Consider the following 14,638-nt stretch of genomic DNA (forward strand, 5'->3'; position numbering starts at 1 on the left):
AGCGACGATTATCAACAGAAATATCTTTATTTTCTGCTTGCAACTGGACCGTCTAGAGCGTACACGGTAAGTAACACTCATTGTGTTTAAGGAGATTTACGTTTGTAATAGCAGAAGTGTAGCCGCGTTGCGTTGTACGTGTGAAAATTGGTCGAGGCGAAATGTTAATGTTTAATTTCATTCCTTTAGGTTCCACGGTGTTTGTTGGCTGCAAGTTTTCCACTGCAAGAAGAGGCTCGTATCATTGATCAGGAGCGAGCTACAATGGTGAGTAGCCATAACATTTATGTTAAACACTTCCTATTTCATGTCTAACAGTACTTGATTTAACAAATAACCATAAATAAATACAGTGTGGGCACTGAAGTTAACATATGTGATTATACTGCCTAATCTGTCACGGAGTAGATTGTTGCAAAGTAATATAAGATCCAAAGTTGTAATTCAGAATAGTTTTCAAAAGAAGGCCATTAGAATTATATACAAGTCTGATTACCCTTAACATAACAACAAGCTATTAATTAAATCACAAATTCTTCAATTCAAAGATTTGGTAGATTATCAGACAAATAATGTCTAACAGTAATTGATTTAACACATCACGATAAGTAGATTGAGTGTGGGCACTCTCAAGTTAACAGATATGATTATACTGCCTAATCTGTTACAGAGTATGTTGTTGCCAAGTAATGTAGAATAGATCCAAAGTAGTAATCCAGAATAGTTTTGAAGAGGCCATTAGAATAATAAACAAATCTGATTACCTTGAACATAATAACAAGCTAAGTGTTTAATATGTCCTATGAAGTCAAAATTGGGCACCATCATGTGGTGAAATTTGGAATTGCATCACATCCAATTTTGCCTGGGAACAAACAGATTAAATAAATCTTAGTTTTGAATAAGCCACTCCTTCTCAAACAAGTAAACTCTGCCCATTTCGCGCAGTAGATGTTCTGTTAATATCTAGTATTTATACAAAGTCATAATTTAAATTGCTTTCAACCTTCATTCATCGGTTCAACCAACATTACTCGCTCTTATTACCAACTTGTATTGATTTAACTAAGCGTTTAATACTTCCTATCAGGTCTCAAGGCAAGATTTGGCAAAATACAATTTCAGCAAATCCAATTTTGCCAGGGAACAAAAATAGATTAAATAAACTAAATAAGTCTTCTTCCCATTAAATAAATCAGAAAAGTCTGTCTTGTAACCAGTCCTCTTCAAACAAGTAAAGTCTGCCCATTTTGTGCCGTAGATTTTGTGTCTATGCCTAGTATTTAAACAAAATCATAATTTAAACGACTTCTTTCCTTCATTCACTTTGGAAATTTGGAATTGCAGCAAATCGAATTTTGGCAGGGAACAAAAATAGATCAATTAAACTAAATAAGTCTTCTTCCCATTAAATAAATTAAAAAAGTCTGTCTTGTAACCAGTCCTTTTCAAACAAGTAAAGTCTGCCCATTTTGTGCCGTCGATTTTGTGTTAATGCCTAGTATTTATACAAAATCATAATTTAAAGGACTTCATTCCTTCATTCACTTTGGAAATTTGGAATTGCAGCACATCAAATTTTGCCTGGGAAGAAAAGTAGATTAAATAAATTTAATAAGTCTTACTACTTCCCATTAAATAAATTAAATACGTCTTACTTGTTCCCACTCCTTTACAAAAAAGTAGTTTCAAACGAGGTCCCTTCACTCAACCTTTAACCCTATTTATTCACCTTCTAGGCTAAGTGTTAAAGGCTAAGTGTTAAAGGCTAAGTGTTAAAGGCTAAGTGTTAGAGGCTAAGTGCCAGAGGCTAGGCGCCAGAGGCGAGTTTTTGTGGGCTGAAGTTTTAGTGGGGTTAGTGTGAATACAATCCAAAAGAATACAACAGAATACAATACAATAGAATATAATACATAGATTAAATTCAATAGCTCTTACTACTTCCCATTAAATAAATTAAATACGTCTTACTTGTTCCCAATCCTTTTCAAAAAAGTAGTTTAAAACGAGGGCCCTTCACTCAACCTTTAACCTCAACCCCGCACGTCACATTGTGTTGTATCTGTGAATGTTGGTTGTGGCCAAATGATAGTTTTCTTTCATTCGTTTAGGTTCCACGGTGTTTGTTGGCTATGTTTTCCACTGTCAGAAGGATGAAAATACAAAGTACAACGCTTGGACGTGGGCGAAGACGTCACCGGTGAGTCCTTCCTTCCTATTTATTTACCTTCTAGATGCTAGAGGCTAAGTGTTAGAGGCTAAGTGTTAGAGGCTAAGTGTTAAACACAATACGAACAACACAACGATACTGCACTGAACAACACGATACCGCACTGAGAAACACGATACCGCACTGAACAACACGATACCGCACTGAACAACACCATGCCGCACTGAACACCATGCCACACTGAACAACACCATCCCGCACTGAACAACACCATGCCGCACTAAACAACACCATGCCGCACTGAACAACACCATGCCTCACTGAACGACACCATGTCGCACTGAAAGACACCATGCCGCACTGAACGACACCATGCCGCACTGAAAGACACCATCCCGCACTGAACACCATGCCGCACTGAACAACACCATCCTGCACTGAACAACACCATCCCGCACTGAACAACACCATGCCGCACTGAACAACATTATGCCGCACTGAACATTATGCCGCACTGAACAACACCATGCCGCAATGAACAACACCATGCCGCACTGAACAACATTATGCCGCACTGAACAACACCATGCCGCACTGAACAACACCATGCCGCACTGAACAACACCATGCCGCACTGAACAACATTATGCCGCACTGAACAACACCATGCCGCACTGAACAACACCATCCTGCACTGAACAACACCATTCCGCATTGAACACCATGCCGCACTGAACAACACCATCCCGCACTGAACAACACCATCCCGCACGGAACAACACCATGCCGCACTGAACAACATTATGCCGCACTGAACAACATTATGCCGCACTGAACAACACCATGCCGCACTGAACAACACCATGCCGCACTGAACAACACCATGCCGCACTGAACAACATTATAACGCACTGAACAACACCATCCCGCACTGAACAACACCATGCCGCACTGAACAACACCATGCCGCACTGAACAACACCATGCCGCAATGAACAACACCATCCCGCACTGAACAACATTATGCCGCACTGAACAACATTATAACGCACTGAACAACATTATGGCGCACTGAACAACATTATGCCGCACTGAACAACACCATGCCGCACTGAACAACACCATGCCGCACTGAACAACACCATGCCGCAATGAACAACACCATCCCGCACTGAACAACAACATGCCGCACTGAGCAACACCATGCCGCACTGAACAACACCATCCCGCACTGAACAACACCATGCCGCACTGAACAACACCATTCCGCACTGAACAACACCATGCCGCACTGAACAACATTACGCTGCACTGAACAACACCATGCCGCACTGAACAACATTATAACGCACTGAACAACACCATCCCGCACTGAACAACACCATGCCGCACTAAACAACATTATGCCGCACTGAACAACACCATGCCGCACTGAACAACACCATCCTGCACTGAACAACACCATTCTGCATTGAACACCATGCCGCACTGAACAACACCATCCCGCACTGAACAACACCATCCCGCACTGAACAACACCATGCCGCACTGAACAACATTATGCCGCACTGAACAACATTATGCCGCACTGAACAACACCATGCCGCACTGAACAACACCATGCCGCACTGAACAACACCATGCCGCACTGAACAACATTATAACGCACTGAACAACACCATCCCGCACTGAACAACACCATGCCGCACTAAACAACATTATGCCGCACTGAACAACATTATGCCGAAATGAACAACACCATGCCGCACTGAACAACACCATGCCGCACTGAACAACACCATCCTGCACTGAACAACACCATCCCGCACTGAACAACACCATGCCGCACTGAACAACACCATGCCGCACTGAACAACACCATGACGCAATGAACAACACCATCCCGCACTGAACAACATTATGCCGCACTGAACAACATTATGCCGCACTGAACAACATTATGCCGCACTGAACAACATTATGCCGCACTGAACAACACCATGCCGCACTGAACAACACCATGCCGCACTGAACAACACCATGCCGCACTGAACAACACGATCCCGCATTGAACAACACCATGCCGCACTGAACAACACCATCCTGCACTGAACAACACCATCCCGCACTGAACAACACCATGCCGCACTGAACAACATTATGGCGCACTGAACAACATTATGCCGCACTGAACAACACCATGCCGCACTGAACAACACCATGCCGCACTGAACAACACCATGCCGCAATGAACAACACCATCCCGCAATGAACAACACCATGCCGCACTGAGCAACACTATGCCGCACTGAACAACACCATCCCGCACTGAACAACACCATGCCGCACTGAACAACACCATTCCGCACTGAACAACACCATACCGCACTGAACAACATTACGCTGCACTGAACAACACCATGCCGCACTGAACAACACCATGCCGCACTGAACAACACCATGCCGCATTGAACAACACCATGCCGCATTGAACAACACCATGCCGCACTGAACAACACCATCCTGCACTGAACAACACCATGCCGCATTGAACAACACCATGCCGCACTGAACAACACCATCCTGCACTGAACAACACCATCCCGCACTGAACACCATCCCGCATTGAACAACACCATCCTGCACTGAACAACACCATGCCGCACTGAACAACACCATGCCGCACTGAACAACACCATTCCGCACTGAACAACACCATGCCGCACTGAACAACACCATTCTGCACCGAACAACACCATCCCGCACTGAACAACACCATGCCGCATTGAACAACACCATCCTGCACTGAACAACACCATCCTGCACTGAACAACACCATGCCGCACTGAACAACACCATGCCGCACTGAACAACACCATGCCGCACTGAACAACACCATGCCGCACTGAACAACATTATGCCGCACTGAACAACATTATGTCGCACTGAACAACACCATGCCGCACTGAACAACACCATGCCGCACTGAACAACATTATGCCGCACTGAAAAACACCATGCCGCACTGAAACACACCATCCCGCACTGAACAACACCATGCCGCATTGAACAACACCATGCCGCACTGAACAACACCATGCCGCACTGAACAACATTATGCCGCACTGAACAACACCATGCCGCACTGAACAACACCATCCCGCACTGAACAACACCATGCCGCATTGAACAACACCATGCCGCACTGAACAACACCATCCTGCACTGAACAACACCATCCCGCACTAAACAACACCATGCCGCACTGAACAACATTATGGCGCACTGGACAACATTATGCCGCACTGAACAACACCATGCCGCATTGAACAACACCATGCCGCACTGAACAACACCATGCCGCACTGAACAACACCATGCCGCACTGAGCAACATTATGCCGCACTGAACAACACCATGCCGCACTGAACAACACCATGCCGCACTGAACAACACGATCCCGCATTGAACAACACCATCCTGCACTGAACAACACCATGCCGCACTGAACAACACCATGCCGCACTGAACAACACCATTCCGCACTGAACAACACCATGCCGCACTGAACAACACCATCCTGCACTGAACAACACCATCCCGCACTGAACAACACCATGCCGCATTAAACAACACCATGCCGCACTGAACAACACCATCCTGCACTGAACAACACCATGCCGCACTGAACAACACCATGCCGCACTGAACAACACCATGCCGCACTGAACAACATTATGCCGCACTGAACAACATTATGCCGCACTGAACAACATTATGTAGCACTGAACAACACCATGCCGCACTGAACAACACCATGCTGCACTGAACAACATTATGCCGCACTGAACAACACGATCCCGCATTGAACAACACCATCCCGCAGTGAACAACACCATGCCGCATTGAACAACACCATGCCGCACTGAACAACACCATGCTGCACTGAACAACATTATGCTGCACTGAACAACACGATCCTGCATTGAACACCATGCCGCACTGAACAACACCATCCTGCACTGAACAACACCATGCCGCACTGAACAACACCATGCCGCACTGAACAACATTTTGCCGCACTGAAAAACACCATGCCGCACTGAACAACACCATCCCGCACTGAACAACACCATGCCGCATTGAACAACACCATGCCGCACTGAACAACACCATGCTGCACTGAACAACATTATGCTGCACTGAACAACACGATCCTGCATTGAACAACACCATGCCGCACTGAACAACACCATCCTGCACTGAACAACACCATCCTGCACTGAACAACACCACCCCGCACTGAACAACACGATCCCGCATTGAACAACACCATCCTGCACTGAACAACACCATGCCGCACTGAACAACACCATTCCGCACTGAACAACACCATGCCGCACTGAACAACACCATGCCGCACTGAACAACACCATGCCGCACTGAACAACACCATGCCGCACTGAACAACATTATGCCACACTGAACAACACCATGCCGCACTGAACAACACCATCCCGCACTGAACAACACCATGCTGCATTGAACAACACCATGCCGCACTGAACAACACCATCCTGCACTGAACAACACCATCCCGCACTAAACAACACCATGCCGCACTGAACAACATTATGGCACACTGGACAACATTATGCCGCACTGAACAACACCATGCCGCACTCAACAACACCATGCCGCACTCAACAACACCATGCCGCACTGAACAACACCATGCCGCACTGAACAACATTATGCCGCACTGAACAACACCATCCCGCACTGAACAACACCATGCCGCACTGAACAACACGATCCCGCATTGAACAACACCATCCTGCACTGAACAACACCATGCCGCACTGAACAACACCATGCCGCACTGAACAACACCATTCCGCACTGAACAACACCATGCCGCACTGAACAACACCATCCTGCACTGAACAACACCATCCCGCACTGAACAACACCATGCCGCATTGAACAACACCATGCCGCACTGAACAACACCATCCTGCACTGAACAACACCATGCCGCACTGAACAACACCATGCCGCACTGAACAACACCATGCCGCACTGAACAACATTATGCCGCACTGAACAACATTATGCCGCACTAAACAACATTATGTCGCACTGAACAACACCATGCCGCACTGAACAACACCATGCTGCACTGAACAACATTATGCCGCACTGAACAACACGATCCCGCATTGAACAACACCATCCCGCAGTGAACAACACCATGCCGCATTGAACAACACCATGCCGCACTGAACAACACCATGCTGCACTGAACAACATTATGCTGCACTGAACAACACGATCCTGCATTGAACAACACCATGCCGCACTGAACAACACCATCCTGCACTGAACAACACCTTTCCACACTGAACAACACCATGCCGCACTGAACAACATTATGCCGCACTGAACAACACCATGCCGCACTGAACAACACCATGCCGCACTGAACAACACCATGCCGCACTGAACAACACCATGCCGCAATGAACAACACGATCCCGCATTGAACAACACCATGCCGCATTGAACAACACCATGCCGCACTGAACAACACCATCCCGCACTGAACAACACCACCCCGCACTGAACAACACGATCCCGCATTGAACAACACCATCCCGGACTGAACAACACCATGCCGCACTGAACAACACCATTCCGCACTGAACAACACCATGCCGCACTGAACAACACCATGCCGCACTGAACAACACCATGCCGCACTGAACAACACCATGCCGCACTGAACAACATTATGCCGCACTGAACAACACCATGCCGCACTGAACAACACCATCCCGCACTGAACAACACCATGCCGCATTGAACAACACCATGCCGCACTGAACAACACCATCCTGCACTGAACAACACCATCCCGCACTGAACAACACCATGCCGCACTGAACAACATTATGGCGCACTGAACAACATTATGCCGCACTGAACAACACCATGCCGCACTGAACAACACCATGCCGCACTGAACAACACCATGCCGCACTGAACAACATTATGCCGCACTGAACAACATTATGCCGCACTGAACAACACCATGCCGCACTGAACAACACCATGCCGCACTGAACAACACCATGCCGCACTGAACAACACGACGTCGCACTGAACAACACGACGCCGCACAGAACAACACGACGCCGCACAGAATAACACAATACCGCACAGAACAACACAATACCGCACAAACAGTTTTAGATAATATTACGTCGCAGTCATGTGACGCGGACATGACGTCAATAGGCGGAACTCACGGCAAAATTATAATCCGTGGGCGTGGCTTGCAACAGGAAGTAGGAAAGCGGCAGTTCTGGCAAACAAGACACAGCGGTTAGTAACACGATGACTAACAAGGCAAATATTTTTGTTTTCAGCTTGCAACTTGACCGTCTAGAGCGTACAAGGTAATTACAACTGTTTTTTTTTAGCCCTGAAAAGCGAGGGAGTGTGGCGTTTGGGAGGAATGTCGAACTCGGCGTCTGCTTCCAGCCACAGACGCCAAATTTCGACGATTATTTCGACTGGTCAACGGTTGTAAATTATTGCGTTGACTAAAAACTTTATTTAACTCTACTCTTAACTTTGCCGTTTCAGATATGCGGGTATTACACCGCGGAAATGACGTCAATAGGCTGAACTCTCGCCAAAATTCAAATCTGTGGGCGCAATGGCCTTGAGCGAGACACCGGATACAAACACGACGATTATCAACAGAAATATCTTTATTTTCTGCTTGCAAGTGGACCGTCTAGAGCGTACACGGTAAGTACAACTCATTGTGTTTAAAAAGATTTACGTTTGTGTAGTTTGCGTTGCGTTGTATCTGTGAATGTTGGTTGAGGCTAAATGTTAATGTTTAATTTCATTCCTTTAGGTTCCACGGTGTTTGTTGGCTGTATGTTTTCCACTGCAAGAAGAGGCTCGTATCATTGACCAGCAGGAGCTACAATGGTGAGTACCCCTTTCGTCTTCCATTTATGTTAAACACTTCCTATTTCATGTCTAACAGTACTCGATTTAACAAATAACCATAAATAAATACAGTGTGGGCAGTCACGTTAACATATGTGATTATCCTGCCTAATATGTTTATCACAAATATGTCACTAATCACTAATATGTTTATTTGTTTATCACAACACCTTTGGACCTTCAGCAATCGATTATTTCCCTTCATCTACATAGAGACAGAACGATGGTGTCTTAAACATCTCATTCATTTCACCAAATAACTTCACGCAGGTGGATAACGGCCGTCTCGGTCACGCTATGTTGCGTGATGCAGTTTTGAAGAACCAAATGCATTTATTCAATGAATAAGTCAAGCTAGTTCTATGTTTATGATGTTGTAAGTTACGGTACCGATTGAAGTTGAGTTCGAAGCCAGTGGAAAACAGCGCTGCGTTTGTGCTCTCCAGGTACAAATGTTGTGATCTCTGACTGACGACCGGGCGAGACTCGAGTAAGAGATGTCCAAACGAGCTCCGGCAAGGCGGGCCAAGGCGGAGCGAACGGACGCCCTTCAGGCCGCCAATGACGAGCTGAGAACCAAACTGATGGACGTCCAGTTAGAACTTCAGCAGGAGAAGAACAAGGTGAAAACCTCAACAGACAGACACTGCCTGCCTCCCTGCCTGCCTCCCTGCCTGCCTCCCTGCCTGCCTCCCTCCCTCCCAGTTTTCCCGATGTAGATTAGACATGCGTGTGCCATGACTGTGTCAGCCTACATCAACAAATGCACCGAGGACGTCAGCACCACTAAGAATATCATCACCCGGGGCAACCAACGACCCTGGATGACTGAGGAGGTACGTCAAACGCTACGAGCGCGGAACTCTGCCTTCAAGTCTGGCGACAAGGAGACACTGAGGACAGCGAGAGCCAACTTGAACCGTGCCATCAGGATAGCGAAGCGAGACCGCAGTCGAAAATTTCAGGATCGTTTCCACGACGTCAAAAACATCAGGAGTATGTGGCAAGGCATACGGGCGATTACAGACTACAACTCACCCTCCCCCCCCCCGGTGGGTGTAGTTGATGCTGACTTTCTAAATGGTCTAAATAACTTCTTTGGGAGGTTCGAGGCACTAAACGGCACTCCAGCAGTTAAAACTGTCCCCCATCAGGAAGAGGAGGTACTCTGCCTTGACTCCGCCGATGTGTTGAAGACCCTGAGGAGAGTCAACCCCTGTAAGGCCCCTGGCCCCGACAACATTCCTGGGCGTGTGTTCAGGGAATGTGCAAGTCATCTGGCTGGGGTCATCACAGACATTTTTAACACCTCGCTGGGCCAAGCCACAGTGCCGGCGTGCTTTAAGACTGCCTCCATCATTCCGGTGCCGAAGAAACCTCAAATCACCTCATTTAATGATTACCGGCCTGTTGCACTGACTCCGGTTATGATGAAGTGCTTCGAAAGGCTGCTTAAAGGTCACATCGTTTCCAGACTCCCCCTATTATTTGACCCGTTCCAGTTTGCCGACCGGCAAAACCGCTCCACTCAGGACGCCATCTCCTCCGTTCTTCACCTGAGCCTGGCTCACCTGGAGGAGAAGAACACCCATGTGCGGAGGCTGTTCCTGGACTTCAGCTCAGCGTTTAACACCATCATCCCACAGCATCTGGTAGGAAAATTGGAACACCTGGGCTTCAACACCCCCCTTCGCAACTGGCTGCTAGACTTCCTCACCAACAGACCTCAGTCAGTCCGGGTCGGACAGAACACCTCTGATGTCATCACCCTCAGCACAGGCTCCCTTCCGGGCTGCGTCCTGAGCCCCCTGCTGTGCACCCTGATGACACACGACTGCGTCCTCAGGTTCACCACCAATCACATCGTGAAGTCAGCAGACGACACAACGGTGGTGGGGCTCATCAGAGACAACAACGACCTGGACTACAGAGAGGAGGTGGAGCAGCTGGTGGGCTGGTGCAGAGAAAACAGCCTGATCCTGAATGAGGAGAAGATGAAGGAGATCATCGTCGACTTCAGGAAAAAACAGCCTCACCACGCTCCACTGATCATCAACAGCTCAGCTGTGGAGGTGGTCAGCACCACCAAATTCCTGGGGGTCCACATCACAGAAGACCTCACCTGGACTATGAACACTACGGCACTGGTCAAGAGGGCACAGAAGCGCTTGTACTTCCTGCGGAGGATGAGGAGAGCCCACCTGCCCCCACCCATCATGAGGACGTTCTACAGGAGCACCATAGAGAGCATTCTGACAAGCTGTCTCTCTGTGTGGTGTGGAGGCTGCACCGCCTCCGATTGGAAGAACGTGAGGAGAGTGGTGAGGACAGCAGAGAGGATCATAGGGGCTCCTCTTCCCTCCATTCAGGACATTTCATCTCAGCGCTGCATGTCCCGTGCCCGTAACATCATCAATGACCCATCACACCCCCACCATGGACTGTTCTCCCTGCTGCCCTCTGGGAAGAGGTTTGCAGCATCCGCTGCAGGTCCACCAGGTTCTGCAACAGCTTTTTCCCTGCTGTCATCAGACTGTTGAACACTAGAACTGTTGAGCTCTAAACTGAACTCTGCATCACACATTCACAGAACTGTACTTTATGACACTACGGACCTCTATCTTGCACTATCTCGCACTACCAACTTTACTGAACTTGTATAAACCCTTTAAATAGAAGTTTAATACATGGTTTAGCATTCCTCTGCACACTCTTGAATACTGTTTTGCCTACTTGCACTATTGCATAATTATCACTGCTGCACTTTATACTTATTTTTAATATATATATATATATATATATATATAGTATATATGTATATATATATATTTTCATAGGATATGTTACTTCTATTCAACTGCAATATCACTACTTTGTTGTAAGACGTATGCAACGGAATTTCGTTTTGTATGCACCATGTGCAGACAAGATGACAATAAAGTTTGTCTAAGTCTAAGTCATGTCAGGTCAGCTGTCTGGAGAGAGAGAGAAGTCAGGACCTGCGGGCGGAGCACCACCGTGCCACCGCCGCCATGACGGAACTCAAAAGCAAACTCCATGAGGAGAAGCAGAAAGAGTTAGCCATTACCAGGGAGACATTACTGCGGCAGCATGAAATGGAGCTGATGAGAGTGATCAAAATCAAAGATGGAGAGATCCAGCGACTGAATGCCTTGGTCCTCAGCCTGAGGGACGGCTCCATGGACAAGGTGATCCGCTCTATCCGTGTCTGACTATCCGCACGCCACGTCGGGCTTCGATGCGGCCGCTACCGTATTGTGTAGCTTGTCCCCAGTAAGCGTCGCGGCGCTCCGTTGCGGTCTCAACGGCCCGGTGTGGCGCAATGTCTGCTCAGGTGAGGAGGGGGGGCGCTTTGCTGGCGGAGGTGGAGGAGACGCGGCGGTGTCGGGAGACCGAGCGGTGTCGCCTCCACCAGGAGCGCGGAAGAAGCCCTGGCAGCGGCCCAGCAGGCCTGGCAGTCCCGAGCGGCCGAGCTCCGATCGGCTCATCACCAGCATCGGGAGGAGCTGAGCCGAACCAAGAGAGACTGCGAGAGGGAGATCCGCCGACTGGTAGGACTGATCAGATGCGCGGTGCGTGGCTATGTTCCCAATTTCGTTGTATACCTGCAGTGCAATGACACCTAAGGCATTCTATTCTATTCTATTTCACAAGAAGAAAATGTCCGGTTGCTCGCTTCGCTTTTGTCACAGCAAAGGTGTTCTAGTCGATTCCAGAAAAAAATTGGCCAGTTGCTCTCTTTGTTTTTGTCACAATTCTGGCAAATGAGTTTGCCCGCCTGCCTGAGCGCTCCCCGTTTGTACATCCAGACGGATGAGATCAAGCTGAAAGACAGAGCGGTTAGTGTTTTGGATGAAGCCCTGGGGCCGGCCACGCCCACCGCCTTCAGCTGCAGACTCAGGCTGCCGAGCAGCAGATCGCTGCCCTGAGGGATTCCCAAAGGGCGGGCCTAAACTACCCTGGAAGTGGGGTCAACGCCGCTACTAGCAATCCTCTTCATTGCGTAAGCCACCTCATCACACACTTGCAGTACGCATGACTTAGTTCGTTGCTGGAGGAAGGTAGCACAAAAACAGTTTTGAACTTTGAACGAGTGCTTGTGTGTGTGTGTTGCGGGGCGTTTTCAGTCTCAGGAGGATCGGGACACGCGACGGTTTCATCTGAAAATCGCTGAGCTCAGCGCAGTCATCAGGAAACTGGAGGATCGAAACGCCCTGCTTTCTGAAGAGCGCAATGAACTGGTAATTTATTGACGGCACGCTTGAAGGTTTGCGCTACGTTTGATGCGCGCCATCCAGCGAGGCACCCATTGCGCTTGCTTATTAGTTGAGCGGCGCGGCGAGTCGGTTGCCTGGTAGATGTCTTTTATTGGGAGCCAAAGCCACGATTCCGTTCAAACCGATGCAAAAGGAATGGATACGTTCTGGCCCGCGTGTTGTGCGTCTTTCACATCCCGCACTTCATGCTTGCAGCTAAAGCGACTGAGAGAAACAGAAAGCCAGTTTCTGCCACTCCTGTACAAAAACAAACGCCTGAGCAGGAAGAATGAAGAACTCTCGCTGGTGCTGTGTCGCCTTGAAAACAAAGTGCGCTTTGTCACCCAGGAGAACGAGGAGATGGCAAGCTTGGTAAGTCGACGCGGACAACGGCGGCGTGCCAACAGAGTCCACTGCATTTGTGTTCCACAGAGAAGGCCTAGTTCGCTCAATGACCTGGACCGCGGTTGCGGCCAGCAGGACGGTGAAATGGAGTTCCTTCAAGTTGTGGAGCAGCGGCACATCATCGACGACTTGTCCAAGGTCTTCAGGCAGGCGACTCGGTGCACGTACGGCAGCGCCGCGCTCGCTCGCTGTCGCCAGGAAACCTTTTCCGTCCAAAGCTTGGCCGGCGGCCGCCATCCAAAAAATTGGCCCCTTAAATTCCGACCTTTCAAGCAGGAGCATTGTGCGCACGCGTTTGAACACGCTTTAGACTTGTTTTGCCGTTTTCAGCAGCTCAAAGCTCCCGTTTTGTCAGCGCCTTTGCCACTCGCTGTGCGCTGAAAACGACGGACTTGCCCGGCTGCTCAGCCCGTCAACCATGAGCCGCGAGCGCGACGTCATTGTCCGTAGGCAGCTAGTGGCAAAATGCACCCTGTTAGAGTTGCGCTCGCTCCAACTTATTTTGCAAGAACCACACGGGAGACAAGTAAGTTCTTTTGGACACCTGCAGGTGGAGAGTCCATCCGTTGTACGAATGAAGTCTGACTCTCGGCTCCTGCACGAGCATTTTAATTAAGAGAAACAGGGTGGGTGTAAGAGTGGATTGAATAGAGGAAGCCCTTGACCTCTAGTCAAAACATAGCAAGGGGTGTTTTACGACTTTGTGTAGGAAGGGATAAGCGATAGGGATAAATAAGGGATAAATAATATTATTTAT

This window comes from Syngnathus floridae, chromosome 17 (assembly GCF_059516105.1).
Source record: "Syngnathus floridae isolate MCC-2025c chromosome 17, RoL_Sflo_1.0, whole genome shotgun sequence".
Classification (NCBI taxonomy): Eukaryota; Metazoa; Chordata; class Actinopteri; order Syngnathiformes; family Syngnathidae; genus Syngnathus; species Syngnathus floridae.